This window comes from Zingiber officinale, chromosome 8A (assembly GCF_018446385.1).
Source record: "Zingiber officinale cultivar Zhangliang chromosome 8A, Zo_v1.1, whole genome shotgun sequence".
Taxonomy (NCBI): Eukaryota; Viridiplantae; Streptophyta; class Magnoliopsida; order Zingiberales; family Zingiberaceae; genus Zingiber; species Zingiber officinale.
This window is the reverse complement of record NC_056000.1, coordinates 36,084,731-36,103,443: the sequence shown is the minus strand read 5'-3', so window position 1 is coordinate 36,103,443 and position 18,713 is coordinate 36,084,731.

Genomic DNA, 18,713 nt, shown 5'->3' with positions numbered 1-18,713 from the left:
TATGATCTAACAAGTTGACTGAGTGTGCAGGATGTTTACTCAACCGAGAAAGTCCTAGCTGGAGGCTAGGCAGAAAAGTCTTAGCAGATCGTAGAACCTATGTGCAAGTCCAAGCAGGTCAAGGGGACCCAATGCTTGGCGGTATGATCGAGAAGTCTGGATGACTGAAGATCAAGAGAAAAGTCCTGGGGAGCCGATCAAGGCTGAGTGAAAAGTCCAAACTGGATCTGGAGGATCAAAGTTTGGCAGGTAGGTTGAGGTAAGCAAACTGGAGGAGCGACAGTGAGGTCGGGTTCCCAGAGGGAACAACCTTAGGTCGCTGATCCAACTGAAGAAACCAGGAAGGTTTCCAAGTTGAGATCAAGACAGCTCTACTGTCTATATTACTCATGCATTATATTACTATGCTAACACTTGTTTTGCAGGAATATTGTTTAAACTCTGTTTTGCAGATTCGGCCTGATCGGTCGACCGAACAGGAGGTTTGGTCGACCGAACCAGATTGACTCAGACCAGAAATCAGTTCAGATCAGGCAAAAGCAGAGTTCAGTCCAGTCAAAAGTCTGATCAGTCGACCGAACCAAAAGATCGGTCGACCGAACCATAGTGACTCAGCAAGCCAGTTCATCAGCACCGAATCAGCAAGCAAAGGAAAGAAGGGCTGATCGGTCGACCGAACCAGAGGATTGGTCAACCGATCCAATCAGCATTAATCAGCATTAAAGGGTGATCTTGGCAGATTTCAGCGAACAAGGAAAAACCTTGTTCGGTGGACCGATAAAAGGGTTCGGTCGATCGAACCATTGAAGGCCAGTTAATGCAGAATTTATGAGCCAGCGTCAGACTCCAGCTGTGGGTGAGCGAAGCTGGTTCGGTCAACCGAACAGAGGGATCGGTCGACCGAACCTCAGTCCACCTATAAATTGAGACTCGAAGACAGAGGCCAATTAAGAACTTTCTGATCACAAGTTACTACTCTGCAAGCGACTCATCTTCAGTGCAAAGCTACGTCATTTGGAAGAACCGACCTACGCTACATCTTCGATTCATTTGTCGGTATACTTGTTTTTTGTTTTTTGTATGCTGAATTTTATGCTTATTTCATACTTGTCTTTTCATACTTGTGCTATCACTGTCTTTTCTTTAATTATCTTTTTACTTAACTTTGAATTTCGGTTGCCATAATCAAAAAGGAGGAGATTGTTGGTGTGGGAAGCATTTGACGATCGAACCCAAGTTTTGATAATGGCAAAGGGATTCAAAGTTAGGATTCCTTGTTATCTAATGTGCTTAAATGAGGTTTCAGGAAAGTCCTACCTACGATTAGGCAGGTGAAAATCCTAAGGAGTGGTAACCTTAGGTCTCAGGGGGTGGTAACCCTAGGTGAAGGAAAAAGCCTAAGGGGGTAACCTTAGGTCCTAGGAGGTGGTAACCCTAGGTGGAGAAAAACCCTAAGGGGCGGCAACCTTAGGTCCTATGGGGTGGTAACCCTAGGTGGAGGAAAACCCTAGGGGTGGTAACCCTAGGTCATAGGGGGTGGTAACCCTATGCGGAAAGTCTTAGCGGGTCGAGGGCTTCAAGCAAAAGTCCTAGGGGGTGGTAACCCTAGGTGGAAAGTCCTGGTGTCGTGAACCAGGTGAAAGACTGGACGGGTCGGGGAGCGGGCATCCAACAGAAAGTCTGGAAGCATCGAGCGCTGAGCAAAAGTCCAATCGATCTGGAGGATCGCACTGGCAACAGGTAACTCTCCTGAGAGGAGTAGGTGAGGATGCATTCCCCGCAGAGGGAACAGTAGGCGTCGGGTCGACCTAGGGTTTCCGGTAAGAAATCCGAAGTCAGACCCGGACAGTCCAGAGACTGTCAATATTTTATTTACTATGACTATTATGTGCTAACTTTCTTTTGCAAGGTATGTGTTTGGGACTAACACATTTTGCAGAAACAAAGGAGAAAGTCACACCTCGGATGAATAGTGTTCGAGGTGCCTCTATAGAGCTTGGAGGTGCCTCGGGTGCAAGGCTGAAGCTGGCTGCGAAGTGGAGCTGGAGGTGCCTTCATGGGGATTAGAGGCGCCTTGGAGTGGCATTAAAGGCGCCTTCAGATGGATAATGGGCAGCGAGCAGAGGCTTATCGCAAAGTTGATTTCGGGATCAAATTTCGGGTTGGAGGCGCCCTGGAGCTTGATGGAGGCGCATTGAACACCCTATATAAGAGGGTCTCGACCAGCAGCAAAAAAACATCACATTCTAAGCTATTCCTCTGCTACAAGCTGTAACGACCCGCCTTCTACTACTAAACTGTAAGGCCGATCGCTACAGTTATGCTGTGCTAACTGTGCGGAAACCTGATCTAATTTAAATTTTAGTTGCTAACTGACAACTATTCTTGGTTCTACATGTGCTGAAGGGTGTAATCTAAAGGATACAAGGTGTATCCTACATTCCCTATGGACTAGAAGCTGATCTGCTAAGTTTCTTGGTCAAAACTGAACTTCCCAATCGATCCAGACTGAACTGGGTCGATTGCTCGCTGTTGGATCGATCCATGGATCGATCCAGACTGCTACTGTGCTCGGGTGATAATCTGGACCGATCGGCTGATCGATCCAGGCTCACCAATCGATCCAGTGCTTCTGTGCACGGGACTATATTTGGATCGATCGGCTGATCAATCCAACATAAGTCAATCGATCCAATGATCGATCAAAAACCTTTCTGTTCGCGAGGAATAGCTTGGATCGATCGACCGATCGATCCAGAGGCCTTCTGTTCGCGACAGAATGTGACTGGATCGATCGGCTGATCGATCCAGAAGTCTTCTGTTTACGGAATCAGCCCTCAATCAATCCATGGATCGATCGAGGACCCCAGATCGATCCATGGATCGATCGGAGTTTCTGATTTCGCACTGAAACTCTGATTTCTGCACTAGTTCGTGCCAAAATCTCACACAACAATTATACAATGCATGGAAAACATCCTAATATCTAATAACTAGCATTCTAACATGACATAGTGCAAGGTTTATTAATTCATAGCATTTAAACCACTAGAAATGCCGAAAAGTGTCTTAAGAAAGAAACTAAGTTCTTAATTTGCTAAACTCCCTAAGGATCTTCATTCCAGGTTCCTGCCACACACACCATCACTGCATTGACCTTCAGCTTCCTTTGCTAATCCATTTTCCCTTTACCTTTATCTGCAGTATAAGGAAAAAGTATCTGTAAGCTTAAAGCTTAGTAAGAAACCATCTACCTCACTAAAACATGCATACGATGCAAATATGTTTTTAAATCATGCTGTTTAAAAGGTTATGCTAAGTATACTGAATAAACTAAACATGGCATGGCATATAAGCATACAATCATGGCATATCTAAAGTTGATCATGATATCAATCACATGGTATCAATGAAGAACTAAGCTGATACTAAAAACTGAACTAAGCTAATACTGAGCTACTGCTAGGTCTGTACTGAATTCACGAACTAATTTGTGAAAGGTTGAAAACCATATACATATAGTAAGTAAAAATACTAAACATGCTGCTGATGGGCCCTGGCAACTGTACTTGCTGTGTGCGCATCCCTAACTAGACCCGGGATTGCAAGTTCCGAATCTAGTAGGGTTTACTAGGTTAGCTAAACCTAGGAACGACTATGGGAGCCCAACCCAATGGATATCTAATCCAGTACAGTGCCACTGAAAAGTAAAATACTGAAATAGCTAATACTATTTTGCTGAATCTAGGTTATCTGAACCTAGAACTAGGTTGTCTGAACCTAGAGGCGACTGTGGGAGCCCACCCGTTTGGACATCTAGTATCATAAAAACTGAAATAAAACTGATCATGCTAATTAACATGTTCTATGGCATTTAACTAAAAGCCCACTGTATCATAAAGCGGTGCTAGGCATTTTGTCGAGCATTTGGCGCTCTCTAACTCTCCTCTCGATCAGGGTGACCACCTCTAGGCACCCAGCAACGTCTAAACCCCTATCTACAGAGGATACACGCGCTCAGCCCATCTAGATATGCTCACTAATCCCTAAATCTGTGAGAAGAATTAAAATACACCCCATATGCTGACAAAATTCAATAAAACTAATCTAATGCATACAAGAAAACACGCGAGAGCTACTTATACTGCAGGTGAGGGGTTTCTTACCTCGTACGCTAATTTCCTTACAATTCTATTCACTAGAATTCCGGTGGAGACGACTTCTCGACGATCTTCTCGCGTCTAAACGTTCCCCTCGCGAAGGAGAGCGTCCTCGTGCCGGAGTTATCACCGGAAGATGTCCTTGGGGCCCTAGGGAGAGAACCCTAGGGTGTTCTTGTGGTTAGCGCCGAGAGAAGGAGAAGAGAAGGAGAGGGGCGGCGTGTAAGGTGAGGTCTCGGTGGAGAATTCCCGAACCAAAGAAAAATAAACCAAACCCACTCAAGTTTTCTATTTATAATAAGTGGGTATTTCGTCCCAACTCTAATATAAATATTATTGATTCCCTTTCCTTTCAGCATGGCCCTGCTGGGTTCACCGGTTACTAAGGCTAACTAAAGGTTTAGCGGACCCGAGAGGTCCCGGGTTCGATTCCCGCTTAAACCATTTTACTTTTCTATTTATTTTTGCTACTTCCGATACTCCAAAAATTCCAGAAAAATATCTAATAATTCCAGAAAAATCATAGAATATTCCTAAAATAGTTTTGAGAATTTTCGGGCATTACAATCCCCCATACCTTATAAAAAGTTCGTCCTCGAACTTAGAATAATTCTGGGTACTTCTGTCTCATGTTGGCTTCTGTCTCCCAAGTTGCCTCTTCTGCTGTGTGACTGTGCCAAACGACTTTGACTAATGGTACTTCCTTGTTCCGCAATTTCTTAACTGCTCGGTCTATTATCTGAATAGGCCGACTATCATAGCTGAGGTCTTCGCGGATCTGTACCGACTGGGGCTCAATCACCTGGGTGGCATCTGGGGTATGCTTCTTGATAGAGACATGAAATACGTTGTGGACGGATGACATTTCCTGGGTAGCTCTAGCTCATATGCTACCTTGCCCAACCTTCACGATAAGGTATGGTCCCACATATCGGGACTAAGCTTTCCTTCTTCCCAAAACGCATCACTCCTTCATGGGAGCTACTGAGGAACACGGTATCCCGATCGAAAACTCTAAGGTCTCAAGCTGTATCAAGATAGCTTTTCCGGCCTCTGCTCTTTCCTCCGTGGATCTGATATAGCTGTGGTATCTCGCAACTAGATCCGCATCAAGTTCTAGTTCTTTCTGTTCACCACTCTCATACCAGCAGATTGGAGATCTACACCTCCTCCCATAGAGAGCCTCGTAAGGTGCCATGCCGATAGTGGCCTGATAGCTGTTGTTGTATGCAAATTCTGCTAAGCTCAGATATTTGCACCAACTTCCCTTGAAGTCTAGGGCACACGCTCGGAGCATATCTTCGAGTACCTGATTTACTCGCTCCGTCTGACCATCTGTCTGAGGATGGAATGTTATCCTGAACTTTAACTTAGTACCCAACGCTGACTGTACACACTCCCAGAAGTGTGATGTGAATCTGCTGTCTCTGTCCGAAATGATGGTTCGTGGGACTCCATGTAGTCTAACGATCTCCTGGAGATACAACTGAGCTAGCTTCTCCATGGAGTAGGATATCTTGATAGCTAAGAAGTGGGCTGATTTAGTCAACCTGTCGACTATTACCCAGATGGCGTCAAAACCATTCGTGGTTCTGGGCAGTCCCACTATGAAATCCATAGAGATATCCTCCCACTTCCATTCTGGAAGCTGTATAGGCTGCAGAACTCCTCCTGGTCGCTGATGTTCTGCCTTAACCCTCTGACAGGTGAGGCAGATGCTAACATATCTGGCGATGTCTCGCTTCATCCCGGGCCACCAAAAATGGTTCTTCAGGTCTTGATACATTTTGGTGGAACCTGGATGCATCGCATAGGGAGTCTTGTGAGCCTCATCTAAAATCTGTCTCCGTAGCTCCTCCTGATCTGGAACACAGAGTCTGTCACCAAAATACAACACCCCGCTATCGGACACTCTGAATTCTCTACTTTCTGATTCTGCTAGCCCTTGCTTGATTTTCTGAATTTCAGGGTCCTGCTCCTGAGCTGACTGAACATCACCAAGCAAGGTAGACTCTAAGGTCATAGTAGAGAGCTGTCCAACGATGAGTTCAAGACCGAAATCTACGATCTCCTTCTGTAGGGGCGGTGACATGGCTGTAAGAGATAATAAGGTAGCACTGGATTTTCTGCTAAATGCGTCGGCCACCTTATTGGCTTTCCCTGGATGGTAGAGGATATCTATTTCATAGTCTTTGACCAGCTCAAGCCATCTGCGCTGTCGCATGTTCAGATCCTTCTGAGTGAAGAAGTACTTCAGACTTTGATGATCTGTATACACTCTGCACTGAGCTCCATATAAGTAATGTCTCCAAATTTTGAGAGCGAACACTACTGCTGCAAGCTCAAGGTCATGAGTAGGGTAATTCTTCTCATAATCCTTGAGTTGTCTGGAGGCATAGGCGATCACCTTGCCGTTTTGCATCAGTACTGCTCCTAGTCCCAACTTAGAGGCATCACTATAGATGTCAAAGCTGCTGATGTTGTCTGGTAGAGCCAAAATGGGAGCACCGGTCAATCTCCTTTTAGCTCACTGAAGCTGGTCCTCCGTCCACCGAAATTTCTTGTTCTTTCCGGTAAGGGCTGCTGGGAGGCTATCCCGGAGAAGTCCTCTACAAACTTTCTGTAATATCCCGCTAATCCCGAAAGCTCCTGATTTCACCGGCGTTCTTAGGTCTCTTCCAGTTACTTACTGCTTCTATCTTGCTGGGATCTACCATAATACCATCCTTTGAGATGATGTGACCCAGGAAGGACACCTGATCTAGCCAAAATTCACATTTCGTGAACTTGGCGTATAGCTGGTTCTGCTGAAGGGTCTGCAATACTAGTTTCAGGTGCTCTGAGTGCTCTTCCTGAGTTCCTGAGTAGATAAGGATGTCATCGATAAACACAATAACAAACTTATCTAAATACTCCCTGAATACTCTGTTCATGAGATCCATGAATGTAGCTGGAGCATTGGTCACGCCAAAGGGCATGACTACGAACTCGTAGTGTCCGTATCTGGTTCTGAATGTTGTTTTGGATATATCCCCTTCTTTAACCTTCACCTGATGATAACCTAATCTGAGATCTATCTTAGAGAACACTGCTGCTCCCTTCAGCTGGTCGAACAGGTCATCGATTCTGGGAAGGGGATACCTGTTCTTGATCGTGACTTGGTTCAGTGATTTGTAGTCTATGCACAGTCGCATGTTTCCATCCTTCTTCTTCACGAACAATACAGGCGCTCCCCACGGTGAGTGACTCGGGTGTATGAAACCCTTGTCAAGCAGCTCCTGTAGTTGCTCCTGAAGTTCCTTCAGTTCTGCTGGAGCCATGCGATAAGGCGCTTTGGAGATAGGATTTGTACCGGGAATGAGCTCTATCTCAAAGTCAATCTCCCTGTCTGGTGCTAAGCCTGGTAACTCTTCAGGGAAGACTGCTGGGTAGTCACATACGACTCGAACCTCTGCTAGCTGTTGGTTCTTGTCCTGGCTGGCGTTGACTACGTGTGCTAGGAATCCTGTACATCCTGAATCCAGTAGCTTCTGTGCTTTCATAGCTGAGAGAAACTTCTTGGCCTTTCTCTTTGGTTCCCCGCTGTATTCAAATTGCACTGCCGCTTCAGGTTGGAAGATGACTTTCTGTTTACGACACTCTATTGTAGCACCGTATCTGATCAGAAAGTCCATTCCAAAGATAACGTCATAGTCGGTCATCTCTATCACTATCAGATCACAAAAGAGCTCTCTGTCTGCTATAATGACCGGCACTGCTCTGAGCCAGTGCGTGGATGCCATGATCTCTCCTGAAGGTAGTGCCGTCATAAACTGACCACTGAGTACCTCTGAGGGTATTTCTAACTTTTCGGAGAACATCCTGGCTATATATGAATGGGTTGCCCCAGTATCAAATTGTAACGACCCACCTTCTACTTACTAGGCTGTAAGGCCGATCGCTACATTATGCTAAACTATACTGTGCGGAAAGCTGGGCTAATTAAAATTCTACTCTACTAAGGATGGGTACAACTGATAAGAAAGGTCTAAAGACCTTCTTTGCTGGTGTACACATGCTAAGGAGGGGAAACTGAACATCCCAACTGAGCTAGGGACTAGAAACTAAACATCCCAACTACCTACAGACCTGCCGATCGATCCACAGATCGACCGGAGCTACGGTCATTCTGTTCCCAACTGGATCGGTCGACAGACCGATCTAGGTGTGGCTGGATCGGTCGACAGACCGATCCAGGTATGTCTGGATCAGTCGGCTGACCGATCCAGGCACCTGAAATACCTGGAACTCGCTACTATATCGTGCTGGATCGGTCGGATCTGTCTGGATCGGTCGGCTGACCGATCCAGTGGCACTGCCCAGGCCCTGATCGGTCTAGAGACCGATCAGAGTTCTGATTTCGCCCGGGAACTCTGATTTCAGCACTTTGGCGTGCCAAAACCTCACACAACAATTCTAACAAGGTTAGGAAACACTCCAACAATGGCAACTAACATTCTCACATCATAAGAGAAGGGTTCTAAGTATAATAGAGTGCATAGCTAACTAATTCATAGTGATTAACAACTAGAGTGCAAATAACAAAATACTGTAAAGTTCTGATGCTTAAATAAAACTTGCTAAAATCCCTTAGAATCTTTTATTCCAGTTCCTGCCACACACATCTTGATCCGCATTGACCTCCAGCCTCCGCTACTGGTCCACTTTTCCTTTACCTTTATCTGCAGTATAAGAAAAGCAGTATCTATAAGCTAAAAAGCTTAGTAAGAAACCATCTACCTCACAAAAACATGCAACGATGCAAATATGATTTTAAATATGCTGTTTAAAACATATGCTGGATATACTGAATAAACTAAGCATGGCATGGCATATAAGCATACAATCATGGCATGTCTAAAGCTAAACATAAAGTCATCATGCATATTCACAAGGAAAAAGTAAGCTGATACTAAGAACTGAGCTACGCTAATACTGAGCTACTGCTAGAACTGTACTAAATTCACGAACTAATTTGTGAAAGGTTGAAAACCATATACATATAGTAAGTGAAAATACTAAACATGCTGTTGATGGGCCCGGTAACTGTACGTGCTATGCGCGCATCTCTAACTAGACCCGGGGTTGCAAGTCCCGAATTTAGTAGAGCTACTAGGTTATCTAAACTTAGGGACCGACTATGGGAGCCCAACCCAATGGATATCTAATCCAGTACAGTGCCAACTGAAAAGTAAAATACTGAGTATAACTAAACTGTTCTAAATTGCTGTTTCTAGGTTATCTGAACTTAGAGCTAGGTTGTCTGAACCTAGAGGCGACTGTGGGAGCCCACCCATTGGACCGTAGTCCCATATAAGCTAGAATAAAACTAATTTGCTGTTTTAAATGCTTCTAGTGCATTTAATAAATTAATTAAGCTGTCTATTACTGAGATAGACCTTTAATCGAGCACCTAGGATACCCTAACTCTTCTCCCTATTAGGGAGACCACCTCTAGGTACCCGACAACGTCTAACCTCCTATCTGAAGAGGGAAAACGTGTCCGACCCATCTAGAGGTGCTCAACTAAATTCCTAATCTGCGAAGAGAGTTAAATACACCCTAGATATCGATAAAAATCTGTATACACCCTAACTAAAGCATAAAAACACAAACAGAAGCTATTATACTGCAGGTGAGGGGTTTCTTACCTGTGTGCTAGATTTCTTACAAATCTAATCGCTAGAAATTCCGGTGGAGGTGCCCCTTTCGAGAGACTTCTCGCGTCTATGCGTTCCTCTCGCGAAGGAGTGCGCCCTCGTGTCGAAATCGTCGCCGGAAAGTGTCCTTGGGGCCCTAGAGAAAGAACCCCAGGTCTTCCTTGGTGTGGCGCCGAAAGAAGGAGGAAGAAAAGGAAGAGGTGGCGTGAGAGGGTTTCGGTGGAGAAGGATGTGCCGAACCAAAATAAACCAAAACCTACTTAAGTTCTTAATTTATATTAAGTGGATTATTGAACCCAACTCTAATATAAATATAATTGGTTGCTCTTTCTTTCAGCACGGCCCTGCTGGGTTCACCGGTTACTAAGGCTAACTAAAGGTTTAGCGGACCCGAGAGGTCCCGGGTTCGATTCCCGCTTAAACCATTTTGCTTATCTAATTATTTTTGCTACTTCCGCTACTCGGAAAATTCCGTAAAAATATTCTAAAATTCCAGAAAAATAATAGAATATTTCTAAAAATAATTTGAGAATTTTCGGGCGTTACAACTCCCCATACCTTATAAAAAGTTCGTCCTCGAACTTAGAATAATTCTGGGTACTTCTGTCTCATGCTGGCTTCTGTCTCCCAAGTTGCCTCTTCTGCTGTGTGACTGTGCCAAATAACTTTGACTAATGGTACTTCCTTGTTCCGCAATTTCTTAACTGCTCGGTCTATTATCTGAATAGGCCGACTATCATAGCTGAGGTCTTCGCGGATCTGTACCGACTGGGGCTCAATCACCTGGGTGGCATCTGGGGTATGCTTCTTCAGCATAGAGACATGAAATACGTTGTGGACAGCTGACATTTCCTGGGGTAGCTCTAGCTCATATGCTACCTTGCCCACTCTTCTGCTGATAAGGTATGGTCCCACATATCTGGGACTAAGTTTGCCCTTCTTCCCAAAACGCATTACTCCCTTCATGGGAGCTACTCTGAGGAACACTGAATCCCCAACTGAAAACTCTAAGGGTCTGCGCCGTGTATCAGCATAGCTTTTCTGGCGGCTCTGAGCTGTCTCTATCCTCTGGCGGATCTGCTGTATAGCTGCTGTGGTATCTGCAACTAGATCTGTCTGAAGCTCTAGTTCTTTCTGTTCACCACTCTCATACCAGCAGATTGGAGATCTACACCTCCGCCCATAGAGAGCCTCATAAGGTGACATGCCGATAGTGGCCTGATAGCTGTTGTTGTATGCAAATTCTGCTAAGCTCAGATATTTGCACCAACTTCCCTTGAAGTCTAGGGCACACGCTCGGAGCATATCTTCGAGTACCTGATTTACTCGCTCCGTCTGACCATCTGTCTGAGGATGGAATGCTGTGCTGAACTTTAACTTAGTACCCAACGTTGACTGTACACACTCCCAGAAGTGTGATGTGAATCTACTGTCTCTGTCCGAAATGATGGTTCGTGGGACTCCATGTAGTCTAACGATCTCCTGGAGATACAGCTGAGCTAGCTTCTCCATGGAGTAGGATATCTTGATAGCTAAGAAGTGGGCTGATTTAGTCAACCTGTCGACTATTACCCAGATGGCGTCAAAACCATTCGTGGTTCTGGGCAGTCCCACTATGAAATCCATAGAGATATCCTCCCACTTCCATTCTGGAATCTGTATAGGCTGCAGAACTCCTCCTGGTTGCTGATGTTCTGCCTTAACCCTCTGACAGGTGAGGCAGATGCTAACATATCTGGCGATGTCTCGCTTCATCCCGGGCCACCAAAAACGGTTCTTCAGGTCTTGGTACATTTTGGTGGAACCTGGATGCATCGCATAGGGAGTCCTGTGAGCCTCATCTAAAATCTGTCTCCGTAGCTCCTCCTGATCTGGAACACAGAGTCTGTCACCAAAATACAACACCCCGCTATCGGACACTCTGAATTCTCTACTTTCTGATTCTGTTAGCCCTTGCTTGATTTTCTGAATTTCAAGGTCTTGATCCTGAGCTGACTGAATATCACCAAGCAAGGTAGACTCTAAGGTCATAGTAGAGAGTTGTCCCTCTATAAGCTTGAGACCGAAATCTATGATCTCCTTCTGTAGGGGCGGTGACATGGCTGCGAGAGATAATAAGGTAGCACTGGACTTTCTGCTGAGTGCGTCTGCTACCTTATTGGCTTTTCCGGGATGGTAGAGGATATCAATATCATAGTCTTTGACCAGCTCTAGCCATCTGCGCTATCGCATATTCAGATCCTTCTGAGTGAAGAAGTACTTCAGACTCTGATGATCTGTATATATTCTACACTGGGCTCCATACAAGTAATGTCTCCAAATCTTGAGAGCGAACACTACTGCTGCAAGCTCAAGGTCATGAGTAGGGTAATTCTTCTCATAATCCTTGAGTTGTCTGGAGGCATAGGCGATCACCTTTCCGTCTTGCATCAGCACTGCTCCTAGTCCCAACTTAGAGGCATCACTGTAAATGTCAAAGCTATCTGTATTTCCTGGTAAGGCTAAGATAGGAGCACTGGTCAATCTCCTTTTGAGCTCGCTGAAGCTGTTCTCACAGTCCTCTGTCCACTGAAATTTTCTGTTCTTTCTGGTGAGAGCTGTCAGTGGGGAGGCTATCCTGGAGAAGTCCTCTACAAACTTTCTGTAATAACCTGCTAATCCCAGAAAGCTTCTGATTTCACTGGCATTCTTCGGTCTTTTCCAGTTACTTACTGCTTCTATTTTGCTGGGGTCTACCATGACACCATCCTTTGAGATGATGTGACCCAGGAAGGACACCTGATCAAGCCAGAATTCACATTTCGTGAACTTGGCATATAGCTGATTCTGCTGAAGTGTCTGTAGTACTGTCTTCAGGTGCTCTGCATGTTCTTCCTGAGTTCCTGAGTAGATAAGGATGTCATCGATGAACACGATAACAAACTTATCTAAATACTCCCTGAATACTCTGTTCATGAGATCCATGAAGGTAGCTGGAGCATTTGTCACGCCAAAAGGCATGACTACGAACTCGTAATGTCCGTATCTGGTCCTGAATGCTGTCTTCGGTATATCACCCTCCTTGACTCTGACTTGGTGATATCCTGATCTGAGGTCAATCTTAGAGAACACTGGGTCATCTATCCCGGGAAGAGGATACCTGTTCTTGATCGTGACCTGATTCAGTGCTCTGTAGTCTATGCATAGCCGCATGCTTCCATCCTTCTTCTTCACGAACAGTACAGGCGCTCCCCATGGTGAGTGACTAGGGCGTATGAAGCCCTTGTCAAGTAGCTCCTGTAGTTGCTCATGAAGTTCCTTCAGCCCATGCGGTAAGGCACTTTGGAAATAGGATTGGTGCCGGGGAAGAGCTCTATCTCAAATTCAATCTCCCTGACTGGTGCTAGGCCTGGTAACTCTTCAGGGAAGACTGCTGGGTAGTCACATACAACTCGGACCTCTGCTAGCTGTTGGTCCCTGTCCTGGCTGGTATTGATTACATGTGCTAGGTACCCCGTACATCCTGAATCCATCAACTTCTGTGCCTTCATAGCTGAGATAAATTTTCTGGCTTTTCTCTTTGGTTCTCCGATGTACTCGAACTGTGCTTCTGCTTCGGGTTGGAACACGACTTTCTATTTATGGCACTCTATGGAAGCATCGTATCTGATCAGGAAATCCATTCCAAGGATGACGTCGTAGTCAGTCATTTCTAGCAGGACCAGATCACAAAAGAGTTCCCTGTCTGCTATAATGACTGGCACTGCCCTGAGCCAGTGCGTGGACGCCATAACTTCTCCCGAAGGTAGTGTCGTCAGAAACTGACCACTGAGTACCTCTGGAGCTATTGCTGACTTTGCGGCGAACACCCTAGCTATATAAGAATGAGTTGCCCCAGTATCAAATAGAACAGTTGCTACTTGCTGAAAAATGCTAAGCTGACCTGTAACAACTGTCGAGGAATTGGCTACGTCCTCTCTGGTGAGTGAGTAGATCCTCGCATTCACCATAGCTGGAGGGGCTTCTAATCTGCCCTGGCTGATAAGTGAACCTTCTAGAGCGGCCTGCATCTGATATAACTGAGCTGGCTGGCCTGCATGCTGAATCTGCTGTGGCTGAGGAAGACCGGTCTTGTTCGGGCACTGCTTGGCCATGTGCCCTTCTTGTCCACATTCAAAGCATCCTCGTGTGCCCCTGCGACAAACCCCTGGGTGGAATTTCCCACAAGTATCACACTTTGGATAACTAGGTCGCTTGCTAGATGGTCCTCCTTTTGGGTCACTCCCTGATTTGCGCTTGCTGTTGGAGTTCCCTTTCCAGTTAGAGCTGTGGCCTTGCTGTTTTTGAGTGTGGGAGTTTCCTTGGCCTTTGGACTCTGAGGAGACTAGCTTCTGCTACTTTATACTGTTCTGGTAATGCTCTGTGGTCAAGGCACTGCTCACTAACTCCTCTGTGGTTTGTGGCCTATGTATGCCACCAGCCACGTGTTGGTTGCTACTCGGAAAACCTAGAGGTTCCACTGTACAAAAATTTTGTACAAAGGTCTGAACCTTTTCCTAGCTACCATGTGTTCTTTTAAATTAAATTTTGGATCGCCTGCGGAACTTAACACGTTTGATCCAAAACTTAATCTATTCGTTCTTTTAGGTTTTGACTTGGGTCTCCTGCGGAACTTAACACGTTCGACCCAAATCACCTTAAGTTATTAATTCCATTAAATATTAATTTCCATAATTGGTTCCCAGTACTGACGTGGCGAGGCACATGGCCTTCTTGGATATGGGAGCAACCACCACCGACTAGACAAAACCTTTTATAGAAAGCTAATATTTAATTTCCTAAAATAACTTTAGGTTAATGTAAAAGAACAATCAAATCACAAGGAAAAATAAAAAAAAAGAACACAACTTCGAAAAACATATTCGAAACACTAGAATCGTAAGCCTCTTTTATTTGGTATTATTTCCATAAATAACTAGCATGATGCGGAAAGAAAAATTACTTGTTATACCTTCTAGAAAGACCTCTTGATCTTCTACCGTATTCCTCTTCTAACCTCGGACGTTGTGTGGGAACGATCTTCTGAGATGAGAAACCACCAAGCACCTTCTTCTCCTCCTAGCTAGGTTCGGCCAACACAAAGAAGCTTCACCAAGGACGAAGAACAAAACACCAACCAAGCTCCAAGGGATACAAGTTTTCTCTCCTTCTTCTTCTTCTTCTCCAAGTAGTATCCGGCCACCACAAGAGCTCCAAGCCAATAGAGAAGGTTCAGCCACCACCAAGAGGAAGAGAGGAAGAGAGGTTGGCCGACCACAACACCAAGGAAAAGAGGGAGAGAAATAATAGAGGTTATTCACCATGAAGGCACCCCTACCCCTTCTTTTATATTCCTTGGCTTTGGCAAATAAGGAAATTTATTTATAATAAAATTTCCTTAACTTTCCTTGACAACAGTTAATTAAGAAAAAATTAAATAAATTTTCCTAATTAATTGTATGTGGCCGGCCACCTCATGTAGAGCAAATAGGATAATTTTAATCAACAATTAAAACTTCCTTTTTTGTCTTTGGAAATTTTAAAAAAATAAAATTTCCTTTTAAAATCCCTTCATGGTTGATAAAAAGAAATTTCTATAATTTTAATTTTCAATATGTGAATAATTTTTCAGAGAGAAAAAATAAAATATCTTTCCAATCTACAAATAAGGAAAGAGATCTAATCTCTTTCTTTTAATCTTTTTGTAGATCTTTTTAAAGAGAGATATTTTAATTTTAATTCTCTGTAATAAATTATATCTTCCACATAATAAAAATTAAAATTAAAATTCTTTTTAATTTAATGGGGGTCGGCCACCTAAGCTTGGGTTCAAGCTAGGGTCGGCCACCCATGAACCAAGGCTTGGCCGGCCCTAGCTTGAACCACAAGCTAGCTTGGCCGGCCCCTTTCTCATGGGTATGAAGGTGGGTATAGGTGGGTATAGTACTCTATAAATAAGAGGCTACGATAGGGACCGAGAGGAGGAATTGGTTTTGGTCTCCCGATAAAATTAAGCATCCCGTGTTCGCCCCGAACACACAACTTAATTTTATCAATAATAATTCATTCCACTAGAGAACTATTATTGAACTACCGCACCAATCCCAAATTACATTTTTGGGCTCCTTCTTATTATGAGTGTGTTAGTCTCCCTGTGTTTAAGATATCGAATGTCCACTAATTAAGTGAGTTACTGACAACTCATTTAATTAATATCTTAGTCCAAGAGTAGTACCACTCAACCTTATCATCATGTCGGACTAGGTCCACCTGCAGGGTTTAACATGACAATCCTTATGAGCTCCTCTTGAGGACATTATCAACCTAGTATCTTTAGGACACAGTTTCCTTCTATAATCAACAACACACACTATAAGTGATGTCATTTTCCAACTTATCGGGCTTATTGATTCATCAAACTAAATCTCACACATTGATAAATTAAAGAAATAAATATCAAATATATGTGCTTGTTATTATATTAGGATTAAGAGCACACACTTCTATAATAACCGAGGTCTTTGTTTCTTTATAAAGTCAGTATAAAAGAAACGACCTCAAATGGTCCTACTCAATACACTCTAAGTGTACTAGTGTAATTATACAGTCAAGATAAACTGATACCTAATTACACTACGACCTTCTAATGGTTTGTTCCTTTTCCATTTTGGTCGTGAGCTACTGTTTATAATTTATAAGGTACTAATAACATCATCTTCTGCATGTGGCACCACATACTATGTTATCTACAATATAAATTAATTGAACAACTACAACTAAATGTAGACAATTTGACCAAATGTGATTCTTTATTCATAATGAATGTTTACAAAGCTTAGGCTTTCAGTATACACTCCAACAATCTCCCACTTATACTAAAAGACTAAGCTGTCATATCTGCTGCCATACATCTGATTCTCAACCCTTCAACATGCCCATCAAAAGCTCTTGCCTTAAGGACCTTAGTGAAAGGATCTATAGGTCATTACCTGATGCAATCTAGGCGACAACAACTTCTCCTCGTTTATACGATTTCTCGTATTGGGTGGTACTTGCGCTCTATTGTGTTTACTTGCCTTATAGACTTATGGTTTCTTTGAGTTTGCTACTGCACCAACATTATTACAATAAATTGTAATAATCTTTGGACAAACCAGAAATTATATCTAAGTCTATCTTGAGGTTATTGAGTCATTCAGCTTTTATGGCTACCTCAAAGGCTTGCCATATACTAAGCTTCTATGGTGGAGTCCAGAAAAACACCTATGCTTATCACTTTTCCATAGTTATGACTTTACCTCCTAAAGTAAACACAAAACCCCGAGGTTGAATTATTATTGTCCTTATCCGATTGGAAGTCAAAATCCGTGTAACCCACAGGGACCAAATTAACTGCCTTGTAAGCTAGCATATAATCTCTAGCGCCTCTAAGATACTTTAATATATGCTTTACTGCAGTCCAATGTCCTTGTCTATGGTTACTTTGATATCTGCTAACTATGCCCTTGGCAAAACAGATTTCTGATTTCGTGCATAGCATACATTAGGTTGTCTAACTGCCGAAGCATAAAGAACTGCCTACATGTCCTCAATCTCCTTTGATGTCATCGGAGACATCTCTTTAGATAAAGACACTCCATGCTTAAAAGGCAAGAAATCTGTCGAGGAGTTTTGCATGCTTAAACGAGCAAGGATTTTCCGATGTATCAAGCTTGGGATAAGTAAAATATATTTTTTTTCTTTCGATCTCTTATTACTTTGATCTCAAAAATATATACATTCTCTCAAGTCCTTTATATCGAATTATTTGGACAACCATACCCTAACTTCTGACAACATTTTGATATTGTTTCCAACTACCAAAAATGTTATCTACGTATGGTACAAGAAATACCACCACGTTTCCATCACACCTTTTGTATACACAAAACTTATCCGTTTACTCAATAAATCCATAGGTCTGGATTACTTTGATAAACCGGATGTTCCAAGACCTTGAAGCTTTGCCTCAGTCCATAGACTGATTAAGCCTGCACACAAGATGCTCTTAGCCCTTTGTAATGAACCCTTCTGGTTGCTTTATATGGATGCTTTCATCAAGATTTCCATTAAGGAATGCTGTCTTGACATCCACTTGCCAAATAGATAAAAGAATCCGGATAGACTTAAGCATGGCTACCAGTGAAAAAGTTTCCTTTCTCATCAAGCCTTGCTTTGAAAGTTACTACCTTCCTTTCTATCCCTCTTTTCCTATTATTGACATTTTTACACCCAAAGGCTTTTACACCATTTGGTGGTTCTACAAGCTTCCAGATTTTATTAGAATACATATATTCTAATTCTATTATTCATTACTCTTTACCAAGATGCTTGCATCTTTATCTTGGAGTACTTTATCATATGACCGGAGATCAGGTTCATGTCCTCCAGGGATCGAATCCAAAACCTCTCCCAAAACATGAACCTATTTAGGTTGCCTAACAACCCTCCCACTACGACAAGGCACTTTCTGCAATTGTGTATCATTTGTGATACGTGTTGCAGTTTTCTTGTGGTATCTCATCTTGTACAGTTGGTATTAGGTTAGACATGTCCTTTATTATTTCCTTAAGAACAAATTTACTTATGAGCACGTGGTTCATTATATAGTCCTTTTCTAAAAATCAATCATTGATGCTAACAATGACCTTCTGATTTTTAAGACTATAAACCTACTTTTGTTTATCTAGGATAACTTACAAACAAGTGAACTCCTATCCAACTTATCATTGTCTCTCTATAACATATGTGTTGGATTTCCTGAATCCGAATATGCTTCAAAATAGGTTTTCACCTA